This window comes from Melanerpes formicivorus, unplaced genomic scaffold, assembly GCF_026170545.1.
Source record: "Melanerpes formicivorus ecotype bairdi unplaced genomic scaffold, bMelFor1.0.p_v2 SCAF_4, whole genome shotgun sequence".
NCBI classification, from domain to species: domain Eukaryota; kingdom Metazoa; phylum Chordata; class Aves; order Piciformes; family Picidae; genus Melanerpes; species Melanerpes formicivorus.
This window is the reverse complement of record NW_027142356.1, coordinates 3,735,367-3,758,377: the sequence shown is the minus strand read 5'-3', so window position 1 is coordinate 3,758,377 and position 23,011 is coordinate 3,735,367. Positions and strand designations below refer to the sequence as shown.

Sequence of the window (23,011 nt, the reverse complement as noted above, 5' to 3'; positions counted from 1 at the left end):
GTATGATGAACATCACAGACAGGGACAATTTAGCCCTGTTCTTATCTAGCTCCTCGCTGCAAGGTTAGCATTGATTTTCTTTTACCATTTCCCCATCAGCTCACAGTAACCTACCTGGTGCATAAACCATCTCCCTGTCTCACATAGAAGAGAGGCACTTAAGCACTGGGTTTCTTCCCCACACAGGGGACAATACACAGGCATCTGATTTTCAAGTGAAGGGAGAAAACACCCAAAAAGACACAGGAGAAAACACCCCAGAAAACACAGGAGTGAGATAACAGCATTGATTGGCAATCACAGTATCACAGTATCACTAAGGTTGGAAGAGACCTTGAGGATCATCGAGTCCAACCTATCAACACAGACCTCATGACTAAACCATGGCACCAAATGCCACGTCCAATCTCCTCTTGAACACCTCCAGGGATGGGGACTCCACCACCTCCCTGGGCAGCACATTCCAATGACAAATGACTCTCAGTGAAGAACTTTCTTCTCACCTCCAGCCTAAACTTCCCCGGCACAGACTGAGACTGTCCCCTTGTTCTGGTGCTGGTTGCCTGGGAGAAGAGACCAACCCTTCCTGGCTACAACCACCTTTCAGGTAGTTGTAGAGGGCAATGAGATCACCCCTGAGCCTCCTCTTCTCCAGGCTAAACAATCCCAGCTCCCTCAGCCTCTCCTCATTGGGCTGTGCTCAAGGCCTCTCACCAGCCTTGTGGCCCTTATAGCCATTTTATGGCTTGGCTGTTTCTAAGTCAGCAAGGCTCAAAGATGCCCTCCCCCAGTCACACTGGACACAATTCCCACAGAAGCTGATGCAGGGTTGGAGCCTGCTGGGCATCCTAGACACCAAAACACTCAAAATAGGATGCCCGAGCTCTCATACTGCAGCTGAGACCAACAGGATTCATACTCAGCACACCTATGGACCACACATGAGTCCTGTGTCCAGTTCTGGGCTCCTCAGTTTAATAAAGACATTGAGACACTTGAATGTGTCCAGAGAAGGGCAACAAGGCTGGGGAGGGGTCTGGAGCACAGCCCTGTGAGGAGAGGCTGAGGGAGCTGGGGTTGCTTAGCCTGGAGAAGAGGAGGCTCAGGGGCTCAGGGTAGCCAGGTGGGGGTTGGTCTCTTCTCCCAGACAAGCAGCACCAGAACAAGAGGACACAGTCTCAAGGTGTGCCAGGGGAAGTTTAGGCTGCATGTTACGAAGAAATTCTTCATAGAGAGAGAGATTGTCCATTGGAATGTGCTGCCCAGGGATGTGGTGGAGTCACCATCACTGGAGGTGTTTAGGAAGAGACTGGATGGGGTGCTTGGTGCCATGGTTTAGTTGATTAGGTGGTGTTGGGTGATAGGTTGGAAGTGATGATCTCAGAGGTCTCTTCCAACCTGGTTAATTCCATTCTATTCTAAGACGGAAAATTAGGGCTAACAACCAGATTGATGAATCCCTAGTTTTATTTAATACTCCAGGCAGCTTGTAAATCACCCCTGGAAGCCAAGACGGGCAGAGAAACAACAAAGCAAATCTTTTGGACCTGAACTGCGAGGAGGGGGCAACCTCCTCTCCTTGGTGGCAAGCAACAGGAGCAGAGGAAATGGTTTCAAGCTGCAGCAGGGGAGGTTCAGGCTGGGTGCTAGGAAATATTTCTTCCCAGAGAGGGCTCTCAGCCATTGGAATGTTCTGCCCAGGGCAGTGCTGGAGTCCCCATCCCTGGAGGTGTTGAAGCAGTGTGTGGAGCTGGTGCTTAGGGACATGGTTTAGTGTTGACCCTTGAGTGCTGGGTGGAAGGTTGGACTGGATGAGCTTGGAGGTCTCTCCCAGCTGGATGCTTTCTATGCTTCTGTAACTGAAAACTTTAAAACTTCTATGCACAGTCAGCAAAAGAATGATAAGGGGGGGGTGGGGAATCAATAAAATTCCTCATGCAAATTGCCATCTGGGCCAGGAAGCTGAGCACAAAGCTGTTTTCATCATCTGTAATGATGCACAGCTTAGTTCAGGGGAAGGGGGAGTGTGGTAGTTCTAGGCCATGCCTAGGAAAATTTTCCAGATTGAGAAGGAAAGTGGTAGAATGTAAATGAATTACCATTGGGTGCAAAAGACAAGTAATGATAAGGTCTAACTAATCCCATTGCTCTGGTGCCTAACATGAAGTTAGGTATATAAGCTAACTCTTGCTCTTTTGGGCTTCCTCGCTCTCCCTGATGCTAGCTGGTAGCTTTTGCTTGCCTGTTACTGACCTTGGCTGTGTCCTTTTGTGGCCAAGTACTAACAATTTACTCTCTGCTTTTCTCCTCCTTCTTTTTCCCTTGTCTGAGAGGGGGAGAGGGGGAAGCTGTTGGTAACCTCCTGGTTTTGTCCAGGGGGGTTCTTGTGTGGTTTGTAAATTGCAAAGATATGTACATAATGTATATTTTGTACATACTCATTGCATTCCATGTTTCTAGACTGGGCTGCCCAGGGAGCTGGTGGAGTCACCATCCCTGGAAGTGTTTAAGAGGAGACTGGATGAGGCACTTGGTGCCATGGTTTAGTTGATTAGATGGTGTTGGGTGAGAGGTTGGACTCGATGATCTCAAAGGTCTTTTGCAACCTGGTTGATTCTATTCCCCTCCCCTCCCCTCCCCTCCCCTCCCCTCCCCTCCCCTCCCCTCCCCTCCCCTCCCCTCCCCTCCCCCTCCCCTCCCCTCCCCTCCCCTCCCCTCCCCTCCCCTCCCCTCCCCTCCCCTCCCCTCCCCTTCCCTTCCCTTCCCTTCCCTTCCCTTCCCTTCCCTTCCCTTCCCTTCCCTTCCCTTCCCTTCCCTTCCCTTCCCTTCCCTTCCCTTCCCTTCCCTTCCCTTCCCTTCCCTTCCCTCATTTGATTTTCAACTGAGCTGTTCTGGCAAATTTTATTGGGGGGATATTTTTCTCCACATTACTGGTGGGTAATTTTCAACCCACCACAGGGAGTGGAGGAAAGAATCATAGAATAGAATCATAGAATCAATAAGGTTGGAAAATACCTCAGAGATCATCAAGTACAACCTGTCACCCAACACCTCATGACTACTAAACCATGGCTCCAAGTGCCACATCCAATCCTTTTATGAACACCTCCAATGACGGGGACTCCACCACCTCCCTGGGCAGCACATTCCAATGGCCAATCTCTCTTGCTGGGAAGAGCTTTCTCCTCACATTCAGCCTAAACTTCCCCTGGCACAGCTTGAGACTGTGTCCTCTTGTTCTTGGGCTGGTTGCCTGGGAGAAGAGACCAACTCCCACCTGGCTACACCTCCCTTCAGGGAGTTCTAGACAGCAAGAAGGTCTCCCCTGAGCCTCCACTTCTCCAGGCTCATGGCTAGACCATGGCACCAAGTATCACAGTCTCACAGTATCACCAAGGTTGGAAGAGACCTCAAGGATCATCGAGTCCAACCTGTCACCACAGACCTCATGACTAGACCATGGCATCAAGTGCCACATCCAATCCCCTCTTGAACACCTCCAGGGATGGGGACTCCACCACCTCCCTGGGCAGCACATCCCAATGGCTAACAACTCTCTCTGTGAAGAAGAAACAGGACCAACCTTTGAACAGTAGGACAGGAGCCTAAGTAATCCCTTATTGCATCATGAAACAATTCCTACCTGGGGACCTGTTACCTTACTGGCCTGTTAACAGCATCACAGCTCCTTACTTGGACTTTTTGGTGTGTTTCTGGGATTTGCTGTTCCTTTCTTGCCCATTTTGTTGTACCCAGGACAAGCCTGTTGCTGTCACTTGCAGAGCATGGAAAAGCTGCTACGGCTTTGACATTAAACGCAGGGGGGGAAAGAAGTACACAGCAGCTGTTCATATTTGGTAGGAAGTCTGTTACAGTAATGATGTCATGGAAAAAAGGCTGGAATCTATTAAAGTGAATCAGACAGGCAAGCCATTCAAAGCCTTTAAACAATATGCATATACAAGCTGCACTGTGTGCCTTGCCTTGAAACACAAACAGGCTAAGAGTGCAGTTTCTTCAAAATACTCTCAAGAGCAGGCAATTAAGGGCAATTCCACAGATTTACTCCAATAATTTCATTTTACTGCTGGAGCTACCTAATAAAAGCAAAATGGGAAAGCCACTGTCAATTAAGCTCATTTTCACCTATAAAGGCATTGAAATCTATTTTGGTATCACTGGTTCAAGCTGCCTAGGAACAAAGAAGCTCTTCCAGCAAGATTCTCTCTCAACAAGTGAGACATTTAAACACTGGGTATAAACCTCAGCTCATTAGGATGGGTGTTTTATTGGGGCTTCCCCCCTACATCCAACTTGGGAATTAAAGCATGCAGGCAGCACTCTCTTGGACAAATAATTGGCAATCAGGCATTCTTCATTTAAATGATGCTACTCCTGGGCCCTAACAAGTTTGCACCTCTTGCTGCAGGTTACTTGCATACTATTACAGGAAAGATTTGGAGGTGCTGGAAGGTGTCCAGAGAAGGGCCAGAAGGATGAGCAGAGGGCTGGAGCTGCTCTGCTATGGAGACAGACTGAGAGAGTTGGGGCTGTTCAGTCTGGAGAAGAGAAGGCTCCAAGGAGACCTTCTTATGATGGCCTTCCAGTATCTGAAGGAGGCTACAAGAAAGCTGGGGAGGGATGTTTCAGGGTGTCAGGGAATGATAGAACTGGGGGGATGGAGTAAAACTAGAAATGGGTAGATTGAGATTGGATGTTGGGAAGAAGTTGTTCCCCATGAGGGTGGTGAGAGACTGGCACAGGTTGCCCAGGGAGGTGGTGGCAGCCTCATCCCTGGAGGTTTTTAAGGGCAGCCTGGATGTGGCTCTGGGCAACCTGCTGTAGTTTGAGGTGTCCCTGCCCATGGCAGGGGGCTTGGAACTGGCTGAGCCTTGAGGTTCCTTCCAACTCTGATGATTCTATGATTCAATTCCAAACTGCACAGTCCAGGATTGCCCAAATGTCGTAGTTTGGGCTGGCTGCCCTCTGCTACAGGGGTGTTTCCTGTGTCCAGAAGTCCAGCCCAGTGGGTGGACACAGGAAATTAGGTTATTTCCTACCATGATCCCTTGCTTGCACCACTATAAGTCTCATGGCGGGGTCTGGCACTTCCTCTTTCCTTCCTCCTCGCCACCTGGTAATTGGGGGGGGATCTCCCGGCCATGGGCCTGGTTAGGCCCAAGGCCACGGGGGGATGGGCAGTCTCAGATCTGGCCAGCTGAGACTAGCCTAGCAGTGGGGGGGGGAAGGAGGAGCCCTGGGGGTTTGGGTGCACCCCCAGGTGGGGATGGGATTTCTCTGGGTCTGTTTTTGGGTCTCTCTCTCTCTCTCGTCACTGTATTTTTAGTTTTTTTTTCTCTGCACGCACTCACTGTTCTATTTAAACTTTCCATCACCTTTGCAATCCGTTTGTCTGAGTCGTTATTTCTGCGCATGGTGGGGAGGGGGGGCTTGCCCCAACCCATTACATTTTGGCGCACCAACATGGGGCTGGCTGTTGTGCCCACTCTGCAGATCGATTGCAAAGGATGGAGAGTTTAAATTCAGTTCTGGGCGTCGGTTTGGGTTTGGCAGTTGGGGGCTCAAGTGATGTTGCCGGGGCGGCCGTGTAAGCTCTTGTGGATTGTGGGGGGGATGACTGGTGCGCTGCTGGTGGCGTGGACCCTCTCCTGCTATTTCAGGCAGGGGTGGTTCTCGACCATTGGCATCGGGGTACCGCTTGAGAACGTGGAACCTGCCCCTCCTCCGCGGCGGGCAGTGAAGTGGGGGAGGGGCAGCGGTGAGCAGATCAGAGTCAGGTCCGTTCTCGCTGCGGGGATAGAGCCAGCCGCTGCGAGCGGGCGAGCCAGCTCCCGAAGCCCCGGGGGGCCGACGGGGACTCCAGCTGGAAAGCCGTTTTCAAGGGCTCTGAGAACGCGCTTATGGCTTTCGCTGGAGAAGCCGTTTGAGTGTCCGAGGGGTGGAGGTGATTTTGATTCTGCGCCGCGGCGGCAGAGGTGGGCGGAGCCCTGCTGCGTGGCGAGCGGCGGCGGCGGACCCGGCCGTACGCTCGGGCTGCGGCGGGCCCGGCCCTAGTCTCTTCCCCGACTTTTTCGGACAAGTTCCGAAACTGGCACCGAGCACCTGGCTCCACCTCCCTTCTTCTCAGTGAGCTGTAGTGCAGCCCCTCCCTTTCCAGGGGGGGTGTGCAGCCGGATGCTGTCTTGCCTTGGCACGGGTACGCCTAGTGGGGGGGCGGAGTACCTCGGACATGCATCCGTGTGGTTCTGCACCGCAGTTGGAAGCGGTTGGTTGTGGCACCCTGGATGGATTGAAAAAGGCAGTCGTGGGTTGGAGTGTTTCAACTGGCCTGCCCCAGGGGTGGAGAATATGCCGCTGAGTGATTACACGTGAAAAGTAGAGGCTTGGCTGAGAAGTCGTGAGGCTGTTCCAGGTGACCAGGATGCCCAACGGATCCATGGAGAACTTGCACCGCAGGAGAATGAGCTCTGCATCGCCGAGAGGTTCCACTGGATGAAGGAGGAAGAATTGGAATGGACAGACACTTGAGCATGACTGAGAGACTGAGTGGACGGCCAGATGAAGACACGGACTTCGCCGGACATGTCATCAGTTTTCTGATTTGATGATGTGTTTGGGTGCAGGGATCATGGTTTGAAATAAAGGGGTGGCTCCTGTCGTAGTTTGGGCTGGCTGCCCTCTGCTACAGGGGTGTTTCCTGTGTCCAGAAGTCCAGCCCAGTGGGTGGACACAGGAAATTAGGTTATTTCCTACCATGATCCCTTGCTTGCACCACTATAAGTCTCATGGCGGGGTCTGGCACTTCCTCTTTCCTTCCTCCTCGCCACCTGGTAATTGGGGGGGGATCTCCCAGCCATGGGCCTGGTTAGGCCCAAGGCCACGGGGGGATGGGCAGTCTCAGATCTGGCCAGCTGAGACTAGCCTAGCAGTGGAGGGGGGAAGGAGGAGCCCTGGGGGTTTGGGTGCACCCCCAGGTGGGGATGGGATTTCTCTGGGTCTGTTTTTGGGTCTCTCTCTCTCTCTCGTCACTGTATTTCTAGTTTTTTTTCCTGCACGCACTCACTGTTCTATTTAAACTTTCCATCACCTTTGCAATCCGTTTGTTTGAGTCATTATTTCTGCGCGTGGTGGGGAGGGGGTCTGCCCCAACCCATTACACCAAACATTATACTTGTCTTTCCTTGTGACATATTAAAAAGAGAAAGGTTTGTGACAGAAAACAGAAAAGTTTTGTGATTATATATGGATGTCTCAAAATTTATCTTTAGCTTGTCTCATTGGACTTGTTGATCTCTGAGGTATTTTCCAACCATATTGATTCTATGATTCTATGATTTCTGATAAGCTATGTCTTCCTAAGGCTTCCATTAGAAAGGTCTTTCTGATGGTGGCCTAACCACAGACTCACAGAAACATTCAGGTTGGAACAGACCCTCAGGATCACCAGAACCCAGGAGCCTGCTCTACAAGTCTCACCACTAAACCACATCCCCAAGCACCACATCCAAACCACCTTTAAGCACCTCTCTTCCTAACACATAGAATCACAGGAACGGTTTCACTTGGAAGGGACCTTAAAGATCATCTACCTCCTTAAAAATCATCCAGTTCCAAGCTCTCTGCTATGGACAGGGAGCAGGTGTTTACCTGTTAGAGGGTAGGAGGGCTCTCCAGAAAGACCTTGACAGGCTGGGCAGATGGGCAGAGTCCAACACGAAGGCATTCAACAAGTCCAAGTTCTGGGTGATGCACTTTGGTCACAACAACCCCATGCAGTGCTACAGACTGGGGTCAGAGTGGCTGGAGATTGGCCAAACAGAAAGGGACCTGGGGGACTGGTTGATAGTAGGCTGAACATGAGCCAGCAGTGTGCCCAGGGGGCCAAGAAGGCAAATGGCATCCTGGCCTGCATCAGCAGGGAAGTCATTCTGCCCTGTGCTCAGCACTGGTTAGGCCATACCTTGAGTCCTGTGTCCAGTTCCAGGCCCCTCAGTTTAAGAAGGACATTTAGACACTTGAATGTGTCCAGAGAAGGGCAACAAAGGAGAGGCTGAGGGAGCTGGGGTTGCTTAGCCTGGAGAAGTGGAGGCTCAGGGGAGACCTTCTTGCTGTCTAGAACTCCCTGAAGGGAGGTGTAGCCAGGTGGGGGTTGGTCTCTTCTCCCAGGCAACCAGCCCCAGAACAAGAGGACACAGTCTCAAGCTGTGCCAGGGGAAGTTTAGGCTGGAGGTGAGGAGAAAGTTCTTCCCAGCAAGAGAGATTGGCCATTGGGATGTGCTGCCCAGGGAAGTGGTGGAGTCCCCATCATTGGAGGTGTTCATAAAAGGATTGGATGTGGCACTTGGAGCCATGGTTTAGTAGTCATGAGGTGTTGGGTGACAGGTTGGACTTGATGATGTCTGAGGTCTTTTCCAACCTTATTGATTCTATAGTTCTATGATTCCACGATCTCCCACTAGCCCAGGTTGCTCAAGGCCTCATCCAACCTGGTCTTGAACAGCTCCAGGGAGTGGGCAACCACAACCTCCTTGGGCAACCTGTTCCAGTGTCTGACTGCTCTTACTGTAAAGAATCTCTTTCTAAGAACCAGTCTGAATTCAACCTCCTCCATCTTAACTCCATTCTGTCTTGTGCCATCACAATGAGCCCTTGTCAAACAGGCAAAAGAACCCACGACAGCGTGCAAGTGCTTCCGCTAGGCTGAGGTCATGCTTTGACCCCCACATTCTTTAATCATTCAGGCTGACTTTTTGCATATCCTGGAGCTGGAAACATAAAGAAAGACCTGCTGAGGTTTGATTTGTATTATTTATGTTTTAAATCACAAGAAAAATACATAAACCAACCCAAAGTGGATAGAAAAAGCTTTTTAACTCTTCTGCTGAGAGGGCAGAAGGAGCAAGGACTGCTTTCTTCATGGCAAGAGAGGAGGCCACCACGTCAATAGCAGCTGTGAATAGTTGGAAAAGAAATTATTCCATTCTAACCCTTGTGTTCTTTCAATCTTCACTGAAGTGAACTAGATGTGACACCAAATGTGGCATATTCAGGGATACACTGATACCAACACAAAAAAGGAATATACTACAAAGAATCATAGAATTGTTAGAGGTCGAAGGGATCAGCCAGTTCCAACCCCTCTGCCATGGGCAAGGACACCTCACACTACAGCAGGTTGCTCACAGCCACAGCCGGTCTGGCCTTAGAATCCTCCAGGGATAAGGCTGCCCCCACCTCCCTGTGCAACCTGTGCCAGTGTCTCACCACCATCGTGGGGAACAACTTCTTCCTAACATCCAATCTCAATCTACCCATTTCTAGTTTTGCTCCATTCCCCCCAGTCCTATCACTCCCTGACACCCTCAAAAGTCCCTCCCCAGCTTTTCTGGAGCCCCTTTCAGATCCTGGAAGGCCACAATTAGGTCTCCTCAGAGCCTTCTCTTCTCCAGACTGTACAGCCCCAACTCCCTCAGTCTGTCTCCATAGCAGAGCAGCTCCAGCCCTCTGCTCATCCTCGTGGCCTTCTCTGGATACCTTCCAGCACCTCCAGATCCTTCCTGTAACAGAGGCTCCAGAACTGGACACAGTGCTCCAACTGTGGTCTCAGCAGAGTGGGTCAGAGGGGGAGAATCACCTCTCAAGGTTCTGTCACCCTCACAGGGAAAATAATTTTCCTTGTATTTCCATGGAACTTCCTGCACCTCAGCTTCCACCACTGTCCCTTGTGCTGGCATTGGGCGTCCCCCAGCAGAGCCTGGCTCCAGTCTCTGGGCACTCACCCTGCACATCTTTATCAACATGAATGAGGTCACCTCTCAGGCTCCTCCTCTCCAAGCTACAGAGCCCTCAGCTCCCTCAGGCTCTCCTCGTAAGGAAGATGTTCCACTCCATCATTTTTTGGCTCTGCACTGGACTCTTTCAAGCAGTTCCCTGAGGTCCTTCTTGAACTGAGGGGCCCAGAACTGGACACAATACTCCAGCTGCAGCCTCACCAGGGCAGAGCAGAGGGGGAGGCAAACCTCTCTTGGCCTACTAACCACAGCCCTTCTAATCCACCCCAGAATGGCCTTGGCCTTCTTGGCCACTCAAGAGCACAAGAAAATAGGGTCAGCATTCCAGATGAACATTCATATGAACATTATGAACTCTTCAGTGATGAATGCCACTGTCTCAAGTTTTCAATTTCATTGCCACTGTTATGATGTCAGCTTGAATTTGGATTTTGAGCTAGTCTAATTTAAAAATATGATACCAAGGCACAAATTCTGTACTGAAGAAATTTATTCACTGTCACCAGGTTGGATTTCCTATTCTAGTACCACCTACTCATCAAGCAAACACAGTTTGGGAGGATCTTCCTCTACAGCACAGACAGGTCATAAGCTGAATGAATGAGGAGGAATAGAACTCACCTATTCAAGATGCAACAGCTTGCTTGCCAGCTCTCAGTCTAAAGGGTTTGCAGGACTGAGCAAATAACAGGATATTAATCAGCTCCCCAGCATGTAGCATTAATTGAATCTGCCAAAAGGATTCAAGGAGAGGAAGGAGAGGAGTCCTAAAAGAGCTCTGAGCTGGAGGAAGGCTCAGAGAGAATTTTTTCGTAGGAGCTAGTGGGATCATTACAGGATCATAGGATAGTTGGGATGGAAGGGACCTCCAAAGCTCATCCAGTCCAACCTCCCTGCAGTCAGCAGGGACATCCCCAGATAGATCAGGTTGCCCAGGGCCTCAACCAGTCTCACCTTCAATATCTCCAGGGAAGGAGCCTCAACCACCTCCCTGGGCAACCTCTTCCAAGGTTCCACCACCCTCATGGTAAAGAACTTGTTCCTAACATCCAATCTCAATCTGCTCTGCTCTAGTTTGAAGCCATTGTCCCTTGTCCTGTCCCTGCAGGCCTTTGCAAACAGTCTCTCTCCAGCCTTCTTGTAGCCCCCTTTGGGTACTGGAAGGCTGCAATTAGCTCTCATCTTCTCCAGGCTGAACACCCCCAGTTCCCTCAGCCTGGCCTCATAGCAGAGCTGCTCCAACCCCCTGGTCATTCTCATGACCCTCCTCTGGACCTGCTCCATCAACAGGATGAAGAAGTTTCATTGGGGCTGAGCAGCAGAAACTTCCCCCTTTATTCTGCCTTGCTCAGCAGACTGGAGAATTACTTTCTATCTTACAAAGAGCAGCTTTATCAGACAGCTAAGCTCAGATGAGAGCAGGGACTCCTCTGCTCTTCTCTCCCAGTCCCACCTTTCCCTTCCTATTTTCCTTGGACTGCCATCACTTTTTTCATAACCCTATCTGAGCTTATGAAGCTGAACCACATGAGAGCTAGAGTCCCCTCTCTCTAAAAGAAATAGGTTTCAGGTGGTTGGGCTCCCTGAGAGAGCTCACTAAGGGTCTAATAAGTCAGCTCAAGAAGGAGGTTGGTTTCATGCCCGGAGCAATATGTTTTCTGGATATTGCCATATCCATAACTCAGTTTCATTGCTTCCATGTGAAGTATGAGCAGAAAATACCTTCAGATGAAGTTACTAGGTTGGATGGGTTTATTTCTTCTTCTTATATTATTATTTCTTTCTTTCTTTTTCCACAGAAGAAATATCTGTGGAATAACCACAATTAAGTTAGAGCCCTTTTCAAAGCAAAGCCAAGCTCAGATGGGCTTTTCAGGGGCAGACTTATTATTACCTTTTTCCTATAGTGATTGATTTTCCCAGTAATAAACAGGAGTGCAAGCACACAATCAAAATACTTACCTACAGCCTTAGAAGTACAACAATTGCCTGTATTGCTAAAGCAGTGGCAGGCACAACTAGTACAAGCCACTGGAGCCACTTCACCCACCACATAAGGCAGGGCATTCAAAATTGAAGTGCTCACTGAAAGTTCAAAGTTTGGTTTGAATTATAAATGGTCACCTGTGAAATATTTGCTGGAGAGAAACTCTACAGAGGGACTTGGATAGATTGGATCCATGGCCAGCATTCACAGGAGGAGCTTCAACAAGGCCAAGTGCCAGACACTGCACTTGGGGCACAACAACCCCAAGCAAGGCTGCAGGCTTGGGGCAGTGTGGCTGGAAAGCTGCTGACAGAAAGGGACCTGGGGGTGCTCATGGACAAGCAGCTGAAGAGGAGCCAGCAGTGTGCCCAGGTGGCCAAGAAAGCCAAAGGCATCCTGGCTGGGATCAGCAATGCTGTGTCCAGCAGCAGCAGGAGGGGACTGTCCCCTGGCACTCAGCTCTGCTGAGGCCACACCTTGAGTGCTGTGTCCAGTTTTGGGCACCTCAACACGAGAGATGTGGAGGTGCTGGAGCCAAGGCAGAGGAGGGCAAGGAAGCTGTGAAGGGCCTGCAGAATAAATCTGATGAAGAGCAACTGAAGGAGCTGGGGATGGTTAGATTGGAAAAGAGGAGGCTGTGAGGAGACCTTATTGCTGTCTACAGCTACCTGAAAGGACCTTGTGGAGAGGCTGCTGCTGGTCTTTTCTCACAGGTCATTAGTCACCCTTGGTGCCATGGTTTAGTAGTCATGAGGTCTTGGGTGACAGGTTGGACTTGATCTTTGAGGACTCTTCCAACCTTACTGATTCTATGATTGTATGACAGAACAAGAGGGAATGGCCTCAAGTTTTGACTGGGTAGGTTTAGACTGGACAGTAGGAAGACTTTTTTCCCATCAAGAGTGGTCAGGGATTGGAATGTGCTGCCCAGGGAGGTGGTGGAGTCCCCAAGCCTGGCTGTGTTTCAAGGTGGTTTGGATGTGGTGCTTGGGGCAATGGTTTAGGGGTGACCCTTGTAGAGTAGGGTTCTGGGTTGGACTTGGTGATCCTGAGGGTCTGTTCCAACCTGAATGTTTCTGTGATTCTGTAAGAGTGAACAACCTTCTGTAGCATTTTTCCCAGCAGAATTCTATAAGGCAGCTGAATGCCAGCTCCAAATTCTTGCACTATGCACGGAATGCTACAGAGAATTACTCAGAAACAGCATGGACCTACCAGCAGGTCTTTCTGCCTTTAATCTACTAGTGAATTTTCTTCCTGGAAAGTTTGAACTGGCTTGATATATGATACAAGATATCCAAGACATCCCCTTCCTCCAGGAAGCAGAGAACAAACCAATGACCTCCACAATATCCTCAGTGTGAAGCAGTAACAACAGATGAACAACATGCAGATGAATAACAACATGCAACACATCCATTGGTGTAGTTAAATTGGTACCCTTTTAATCTTTGTACTAATTTCTATTGGGATTCAGGCAGATAAACAAACTAGGCCCCACCTGGAGTATAGCATCCAGTTCTGGGCTCCCCAGTTCAAGAGGGACAGGGATCTGCTGGAGAGAGTCCAACAGAGGGCTACAAGGATGATGAAGGGAATGCAAGAAGGCCAATGGGACCCTGGAGGGCATTCAGAGGAGTGTGTCCAGCAGATCTAGGGAGGTTCTCCTCTCCCTCTACTCTGCCCTGGTGAGATCTCACCTGGAATACTGCATCCAGTTCTGGGCTCCCCAGTTCAAGAGGTACAAGGATCTGCTGGAGAGAGTCCAACAGAGGGCTACAAGGATGATGAAGGGACTGGAGCACTGCCTGATGAAGAGAGGCTGAGAGCCCTTGGGGCTGTTTAGTCTGGAGAGGAGAAGGCTGAGAGGGCACCTAATCAATATCTATAAATACCTGAGGACTGGGTGTCAGGAAGGAAGGGACAGGCTCTGCTCAGTTGCACCTTGGGATAGGACAAGGGGCAATGGATGGAAACTCCAGCTCAGGAGGTTCCACCTCAACATGAGGAGGAACTTCTTCACTGTGAGGGTCACAGAGCACTGGAACAGGCTGCCCAGAGAGGTTGTGGAGTTTCCTTCTCTGGAGACTTCCCAGCCCCATCTGGATGTGTTCCTGTGTGACCTGTGCTGGATTCTCTGGTCCTGCTCTGGCAGGGGGGTTGGACTCAATGATCTCTGGAGGTCCCTTCCAACCCCTAACATCCTGTGAGCCTGTGATTTTGGAGAAGCAGAACCAGCATTTGCTATCATGTAGTTACATAAGGTTAACAGATTACTGACCTTTAAAAGGTTCAAAACCACCAGCAAAAGCAGTTTCTTGCACAAGGAAGTCTTTCTAAACTCAGTTTGAAACCTGCTGGAACACCTAGTAAGAGAAGTACTCATTTCCTATAGCCATGACAAACATTTTAGTGGTCTTAAAAGCTCTTAGATACCATATTCATATATAAATAAAGATCAATATTAGATATATCATACCTTTATTGGTTGGTTAGGTTAGAAACCTAACTATAAACCTTCCTGTGTCTGGCATATAACAGATAACCTTCCAATACCTGGAAGATAGCTTAATATGTCAACTTACTGGCATTTCAATGGCAGAACATCCATTTCTTCTAAGAAGGGGCTACACTTTTAGTTTCAACTTAACAGGTATCCTTTCTTTCTCCTTTCTAAACTGAGGCATAAGTAACAAAGCACTAGAGTCTTGTAGATCATCTAGCAACAACAGCAAATTAGCTGGTGAAATTGCTTCAGGAGAACTTCCAGCAATGCACCCCCAAAGGAACTTCAACAGCATCACTCAGATTCAAGCTCTTGATGATACTCAGGCAAGGCAGCAGAAGATCACAGTATCACAGTATCACAGTACAGCCAAGGTTGGAAGAGACCTCGAGGATCATCAAGTCCAACCTGTCACCACAGACCTCATGACTAGACCATGGCACCAAGTGCCACATCCAATCCCCTCTTGAACACCTCCAGGGATGGGGACTCCACCACCTCCCTGGGCAGCACATTCCAATGACGAACGACTCGCTCGGTGAAGAACTTTCTCCTCACCTCCAGCCTAAACTTCCCCTGGCACAGCTTGAGACTGTGTCCTCTTGTTCTGGTGCTGGTTTCCTGGGAGAAGACACCAACCCCTTCCTGGCTACAACCACCTTTCAGGTAGTTGTAGAGAGCAATGAGGAGATGAAGATGGTGTGGTTAAGAAGGGCTGTGTCTGGGATACACCTAATTTAGCAGCTTCCTCTATTTTCTGTATAAGTTTAAGATGAAATAGATGGAAGAAACTGAAAGGATGATGCCAAGAGGTCTGTACATCAAGCAAACTTTTCATTACCTTGGAAAAATAGATTTATAGTTCAGAACTTAAAGCATATCACAGAACCACAGAAGGTTAGGGACTGGAAGGGACCTCCAAAGCTCATCCAGTTCAACCCTCCTGCCAGAACAGGAGCACCTAGAGCAGGTCACATAGGAACACAGCCAGGCAGGTCTTGAATATCTCCAGAGAGGGAGTCTCCACAGCCCCTCTGGGCAGCCTCTTCCAGGGCTCTGTCACCCTCACAGGGAAATAATTCTTCCTCCTGTTTCCATGGCACTTCCTCTGCCTCAGCTTCCACCACTGCCCCTTGTGCTGGCATTGGGCATCCCCCAGCAGAGCCTGGCTCCAGCCTCTGAGCACTCACCCTGCACAGCTTTATCAGCAGCAATGAGGTCACCCTCAGGCTCCTCCACTCCAAGCTACAGAGCCCTCAGCTCCCTCAGGCTCTCCTCACAAGGAGGGACTCATGTACTTGGTAAACTTCAATCAAATCAAGGTTTGGATTCCTGTGAAGTGCTTACCTGCACTGTACCAGCCTGCATTAGATGTAGGAGAAGCACAATGCCCCACCCAGCTACCTGACATGGTAAAACTCCTCACATTTTATTTTGATGTCAGCTGTGACCCTGTGGCTTTACAGCATCCCTGACAACAACGTGGGACTTTCCCCCTCCACAAACACAGTCCAACTATTTAATCTTTCAACAACCCTCCTGAAAAGCCCCAAATCCATTTCCATCCAGCACAAGGCAGGGGGTTTAGCAGCTCTTTGTTTAAACAGCCTGTTGATTTTTCACTCTTGCTTGTCTCAGGAGAGATATCAGTCAAAGAATGACAACTTAACGTGCTGGGTATGCTCTTTTTTTCAGCAAGAGCCACAAGGGGACCAGAGACACTTCCTGAACATGAAGTTTAGGTCTACCAATGTTCCTCTGAGAATCTGGGATGGACAATGACAAGCAGTCATGCTGCTAAAACCTGCCCATTATCTCCAGCTACTTTCTCAGCTGGCTCCCATGTTTTTTTTCTGTCAGAAGGCAATCCTGTACCAATTCCTTCTTGAACAACATCTTAGCTACCAAGCACTCAAAGGAGTAAGAAAATCCAAACATGCATGAGTGTGTGTCTTTCTCAAGTAGCCTGCTCACTACAGCCTGTATCACCAGGGATATCTCAAGTGATTTTTCCTCAGCTTCTCAAAGTGCAGTTCACAAACAGCAACCATCCTCCATGTTGACTTCATGCTTGCAATGGTCTTTATAGAAGAGAAAACATGACTTAGCTCAGTCCTTACCTGCAGAATGCTGAATTTTCCAGAAATTCTGTTGTCTGGCAGTTGAAGCAAAATGGAGCAATCTGTAAGAGAGCAGAAAGAGATCCATAAGGGAACTGAGAGATTAAATGTTAACTATTATCACTATGTGGAATGCCTTTTGTGGACATGCATGTCAAGCAGCAATTGGATAATACTCCACATACACACTATAGTAAGAGGTACTTTCCCCCCCCCCCCGTTTTTTTTTCCAGTGCTTCAGCAGACACATGGAGAGGTAAGAGTCTGGATCTACTTCTGTGGCTTGAGAGTAGCCCTTAAAAAAAGGCCTTGGGGGTGCTGGTGGAGGAGAAGCTCAACAGGAGCCAGCAGTGAGCACTTGGAGCCCAGAAAGTCAATCAGAGCCTGGGCTGCAGCAAGAGAAGTGTGGCCAGCAGGGCCAGGGAGGGGCTTCTCCCCCTCTTCTCCACTCTGCTGAGACCACAGCTGGAGCTCTGTGTCCAGTTTTGGAGCCCCTAGTACAGGAAGGATCTGGAGGTGCTGGAAGGTGTCCAGAGAAGGACCACAAGGAGGAGCAGAGGGCTTGAGCTGCTCTGCTATGGAGACAGACTGAGAGAGTTGGGGTTGTTTAGTCTGGACAAGAGAAGGCTCCAAGGAAACCTTCTTGTGGCCTTCCAGGATCTGAAGGGGGCTCCAAGAAAGCTGGGGAGGAACTTTTTAGGGTGCCAGGGAGAGATAGAACTGGGGGGAATGGAACAAAAGTAGAAACAGGTACATTCAGATTTGATGTTAGGAAGAAGTTTTTCCCTATGAGGGTGGTGAGAGACTGGCACAGGCTGCCCAGGGAGGTGGTGGCAGCCTCATGCCTGGAGGTGTTTGCAGCCAGGCTGGATGTGGCTGTGAGCAACCTGCTGTAGTGTGAGGTGTCCCTGGCCATGCCAGGGGGCTTGGAACTGGCTGATCCTTGAGGTCCCTTCCAACCCTGATGATTCTCTGATTCTATGCATTAGTGACAATGCTCATGTGGTGGTTAGATAGATTAAATATTGCAGGTCCTGCAGCTGACGTTGTATTTCTTGTCACTAAATAACTCAATCAATTGAATTAGGCACTTCAGGAAGAGGTGCATGATTGAGCCCAGATGCACTCACAGCTCCCACAGGCTTCTAATGAGCTCCTCTGTAAAAACAAACAAAACACCTACTTGCTTAAAATATGGATCTCATTACATCCTAGTGAACACTCAAGGAAGCCTAATTGGTAATTAGCATCCTGAAATGCAGCTAAACAAAACACTCTGAGTTTCTACTGCCCACAAAAGGCTCCCTGCCCCTAAAGCTCCACACCGTGAAGGTATTCAAGTAGAGATGGCAGGCATTTGGTACACACCATCCCCCACTGAGGGCAGAAGCTACTGGTTTAATCTTTCATATGCCTTGGTGAAAACACCATCAGGTATCACAGCCAGTTACTTCTACTGCTCTTTAATCTGCATCTGATGCCAGACTTGTGTGAAGCTTTTAAGTTATTGTTCATTGAGGATCCTTTGCTTGACTTAGAATAGAATCAATGAAATTGGAAAAGACCTCAAAGATCATCAAGCCCAACCTGTCACCCAAGACCTCATGACTACTAAACCATGGCACCAAGTCCAATCCCCTCTTGAACACCTCCAGGAATGGTGACTCCACCACCTCCCTGGGCAGCACATTCCAATGGCTAACAACTCTCTCTATAAATGGAATGGAATGGAATGGAATGGAATGGAATGGAATAGAATAGAATAGAATAGAATAGAATAGAATAGAATAGAATAGAATAGAATAGAATAGAATAGAATAGAATAGAAAGAATAGACCAGACCACACCAGGTTGGAAGAGACCTTCAAGATCATTAAGTCCAACCTATCACCCAACACCACCTAATCAAGTAAACCATGGCACCAAGCACCCCATCATGTCTCCTCCTAAACTTGATTTTATAGGGACTGGCTTTTAGTCAGACTAAGAAGCTTTGCTCTAAGAGTCTATGTGAACATCTGCAGAGATGTTTGTTTGTTTGTGTTTAATCTTCCTTAAGTTACCTGTATAGGGAAACCACAAACTGCCTTTCACAGAGTCATAGAATGTTAGGGGCTGGAAGAGACCTCCAAAGGTCATTCAGTCCAACCTCCCTGCCAGAGCAGGAGCACCTAGAGCAGGTCACACAGGAACACAGCCAGGTGGGGTTTTAATATCTCCAGAGAGGGAGACTCCACAACCCCCCTGGGCAGCCTCTTCCAGGGCTCTGTTACCCTCACAGGGAAAAAAATTATACTCCTGTTTCCATGGAACTTCCTCTGCCTCAGCTTCCACCACTGCCCCTTGTGCTGGCATTGGGCATCCCCCAGCAGAGCCTGGCTCCAGCCTCTGGGCACTTACCCTGCACATCTTTATCAACATGAATGAGGTCACCTCTCAGGCTCCTCCTCTCCAAGCTACAGAGCCCTCAGCTCCCTCAGGCTCTCCTTATCCTAGGATAATTTGGTGGTGTAACCATCACAAGAAATTTCCACCTGTCCTGCCTAAACAGTGCATCACTCAGCTGAATGGCAGCAGAAAAGATCAGCAGCAACAGCATTTTGCTGCTCAGGTATCTGAAGGAGCTGGTGTTGAGCCTTTGTTCTCAGTGCTGGTTTCTCAAGCTGGGTAAGCAACCACCAGCCTCAAATTACATTTCCTTGATGCAAGGAAACTGAGCTGGAATTCAGTTTCAGTTCTGCAGCCTGCATGTTGACCTGCATGCTTCTTGGCCTAAACTTCAAGATTTCAGGAGATGAAGAACTTGCACCTTGTCCAAGTCTTGTTTTCAGAAAGGGGGGGACTCTGTCTCAGAGGTCTAGGCTGGTGTGGGAAAAGCAGGAGGAGAGGCAGCCACCCAGAGCTGGGCTCTTGCACTACATTCCTTCACTCACTTAGTGTCTGCTTCAAGTTCAATACAACTAAAGATCAAACACAAATGTAGAAATGGGAGATAATCTCCACAAGCTCCAACTGCTTAACCCTGCCCCTGCCCCCTTCCCCTCCCCACCATTTAATTTTTTGCCCTTTTCCTTCCTACCTGTTTGTTACCTGGGCTAAAATTGGAAGATGCAGGTAGGAGGGAAGGAAGATTACAAAAGAGTTCATTCAGTGACATTTAAAAAACATATATCCATGAGTGTTGACTATTTTATACAATCAGTCAGTACAAAGCCAGACCCCAGCCAGTAGCAATAAAAGCATAGCTCACATGGACATTTAAAACATTAAATAAATAAAATTGCAAGATGACACTAGTGAGGCCCAGAGCAGTGGATTGGTACAGCCCAAGAAGTTCTTCACTACGAGGGTGGTGGAACACTGCAACAGATTGCCCAGGGAGATGGTTGAGGCTCCTTCCCTGGACAAGGCCCTGGGCAACTTGATCTAGTTGAGGATGTTCCTGCTGACTGTGGGGTCCTGCTGGATGGGAGGTTGACTATGAGCCAGGAATGTGCTCCTATGGCCAAGAAGGCCAAGGCCATTCTGGGATGGATTAGAAGGGCTTTGCTTAGTAGGTCAAGAGAGGTTCGCCTCCTCCTCTGCACTGCCCTGGTGAGGCTGCAGCTGGAATATTGTGTCCAGTTCTGGGCCCCTCAGTTCAAGAAGGACCTCAGGGAACTGCTTGAGAGAGTCCAGTGCAGAGCCACAAAAATGATGAAGGGAGTGGAACATCTTCGTAATGAGGAGAGGCTGAAGGAGCTCAGAGCTCTGTAGCTTGGAGAGGAGGAGACTAAGAGGTGACCTCATTCATGTTGATAAAGATGTGCAGGGTGAGTGCCCAGAGGCTGGAGCCAGGCTCTGCTGGGGGATGCCCAATGCCAGCACAAGGGGCAGTGGTGGAAGCTGAGGCAGAGGAAGTGCCATGGAAACAGGAGGAAGAATTTTTCCCCTGTGAGGTGAACAGAGCCCTGGAAGAGGCTGCCCAGGGGGGTTGTGGAGTCTCCCTCTCTGGAGATATTAAAACCCCACCTGGCTGTGTTCCTGTGTGACCTGCTCTAGGTGCTCCTGCTCTGGCAGGGGGATTGGACTGGATGAGCTTTTGAGGTCCCTTCCAGCCCCTGACAGTCTGTGATTCAGTGAAGGTCTTAGCTTAGTTCATTCTTGTATTTCACAGCACAAGAATGAGACAGCAAAAAAAATCCCCAGACCAAACAACTGATGACAAGTATAAACCCAGCTAAGATGTGGTTTCTTTCACAGTTCCTTCACCAACAAGCAACATGAAATATAAAGTTTCACCTTCTTATCTAGACCACGCAAATATCTCAGATTCTGATCTGGGGCTGACTTCCACCACGAGCACGGTGGCTGCACAGAGAGCTGCCGCTGGCCATCTGCTCCCCACTGACACAGGATCACAGTCAGATCTGGGTCACCTCATCCCTGAGCTCACCACACAGCTCTTCTGCTAACTGAAATCTATTTTACAGGCATAAAAATATTGGGAGCCTTTCCCCTTCCACCCACAGGTGTGACTCTTCCCTGTTCTGCACATCGGCCACAACAACCCCATGCAGAGCTACAGGCTGGGGTCAGAGTGGCTGAGAGCAGCCAGGCAGAGAGGGACCTGGGGGTGCTGGTTGATGGTAGGATGAACATGAGCCTGCAGTGTGCCCAGGCAGCCAGGAGGGCCAATGGCATCCTGGCCTGCATCAAGAACAGTGTGGCCAGCAGGAGCAGGGAGGTCATTCTGCCCCTGTGCTCAGCACTGGTTAGGCCACACCTCGAGTCCTGTGTCCAGTTCTGGGCCCCTCAGTTTAGGAAGGAGGTTGACTTGCTGGAAGGTGTCCAGAGAAGGGCAACAAAGTTGGTGAGGGACTTGGAACACAGCCCTGTGAGGAGAGGCTGAGGGAGCTGGGGCTGCTTAGCCTGGAGAAGAGGAGACTCGGGGGTGACCTTACTGCTGTCTACAACTACCTGAAGGGGGGTTGTAGACAAGTGGGGATTGGTCTCTTCTCCCAGGCAACCAGCACCAGAACAAGAGGACACAGTCTCAAGCTGTGCCAGGGGAGGTTCAGGCTGGAGGTCAGGAGGAAGTTTTACAGAGAGAGAGTGATTGCCCATTGGAATGGGCTGCCTGGGGAGGTGGTGGAGTCACCATTGCTGGAGGTGTTCAGGAGGAGACTTGACAGGGTGCTTGGTGCCATGGGTTAGTTGATTGGGTGGTGTTGGATAATAGGTTGGATGCGATGATCTTGAAGGTCTCTTCCAACCTGGTCTGGTCTATTCTATTCTATTCTATTCTATTCTATTCTATTCTATTCTATTCTATTCTACATGCATGAAAGAGGAGTTTCTTTGTGTATGCTCTATCCTTTAGGAAGCAGAGGAACATCCATGCACTGTTTACCCCAGTGCTTAAGGAAAAGAAACTAAACACACCTCTAGTATGTCTAACACGTGAAAAGGTTAACAGCTAATACACCATTAAAATGCAGGAAACGTTTTCCATTATTCAAGTATGACAAATAAGTGTATTCATAGAATCATAGAATCAATAAGGTTGGAAAAGACCTCAGAGATCATCAAGTCCAACCTGTCACCCAACACCTCATGACTACTAAACCATGGCTCCAAGCGCCACAACACCTCCAGGGATGGTGACTCCACCGCTTCCCTTGGCAGCACATTCCAAAGGCTAACAACTCTCTCTATGAAGAAGTTTAAGCAAGAGTCCCACACCTGGGAAGGAAGAATAAACTGCATCAGTACAGGCTGGGAGGGGATCTGCTGGAGAGTAGCCCTGGGGAGAAGGAGCCGGGAGTGCTGGTGGACAACAAGTTCTGCATGGGACAGCAATGTGCCCTGGGGGCCAAGAAGGCCAATGGGAGCCTGGGGGGCATTCAGAGGAGTGTGTCCAGCAGAGCCAGGGCGGTTCTCCTTCCCCTCTACTCTGCCCTGCTGAGACCTCACCTGGAATATTGCATCCAGTTCTGGGCTCCCCAGTTCAAGAGAGACAGGGATCTGCTGGAGAGAGTCCAAGGGAGAGCTACCAGGATGCTGAAGGGACTGCAGCACTGCCTGGTGAGGAGAGGCTGAGGTACTTGGGGCTGTTTACTCAGGAGAGGTGAATACTGAGAGGGGATTTAATCTGAAGGCTGGGGGTCAAGAGGGAGGACACAGGCTCTGCTCAGTTGCACCCTGGGATAGGACAAGGGCAATGGATAGAAACTCCAGCATAGGAGGCTCCACCTCAACATGAGGAGGAACTTCTTCACTGTGAGGGTCCCAGAGCAGTGGAACAGGCTGCCCAGAGAGGTTGTGGAGTCTTCTTCTCTGGAGACTTTCCAGCCCTGTCTGGATGTGTTCCTGTGTGACCTGTGCTGGATTCTCTGGTCCTGCTCTGGCAGGAGGCTTGGACTCAATGATCTCCAGAGGTCCCTTCCAACCCCTCACATCCTGTGAGTCTGCAACTGTGGCAGTCACATGAACATACACTGCCTAATAATGACTTTGTTGGGTCTATACCTGTCACTGTGAGATGTCTTTGCACATCATCCTCGATGACACAAGGATTTCAAAACGCAGGCACAGAACAACGCAT

General features: G+C 49.5%; 1 protein-coding gene across 2 annotated transcripts in view; it reads right to left on the bottom strand.

The window, feature by feature from the left end:
- BMPR1B (bone morphogenetic protein receptor type 1B) overlaps window positions 1-23,011 on the bottom strand; it is a 318,882-nt gene that overhangs the window by 187,642 nt on the left and 108,229 nt on the right. For both annotated transcript variants that reach the window (XM_068136787.1, XM_068136788.1), the window contains one exon: window positions 16,426-16,487. The gene's annotated coding sequence lies outside the window, so the exon portion shown is untranslated. The remainder of the gene's footprint in view (window positions 1-16,425; window positions 16,488-23,011) is intronic.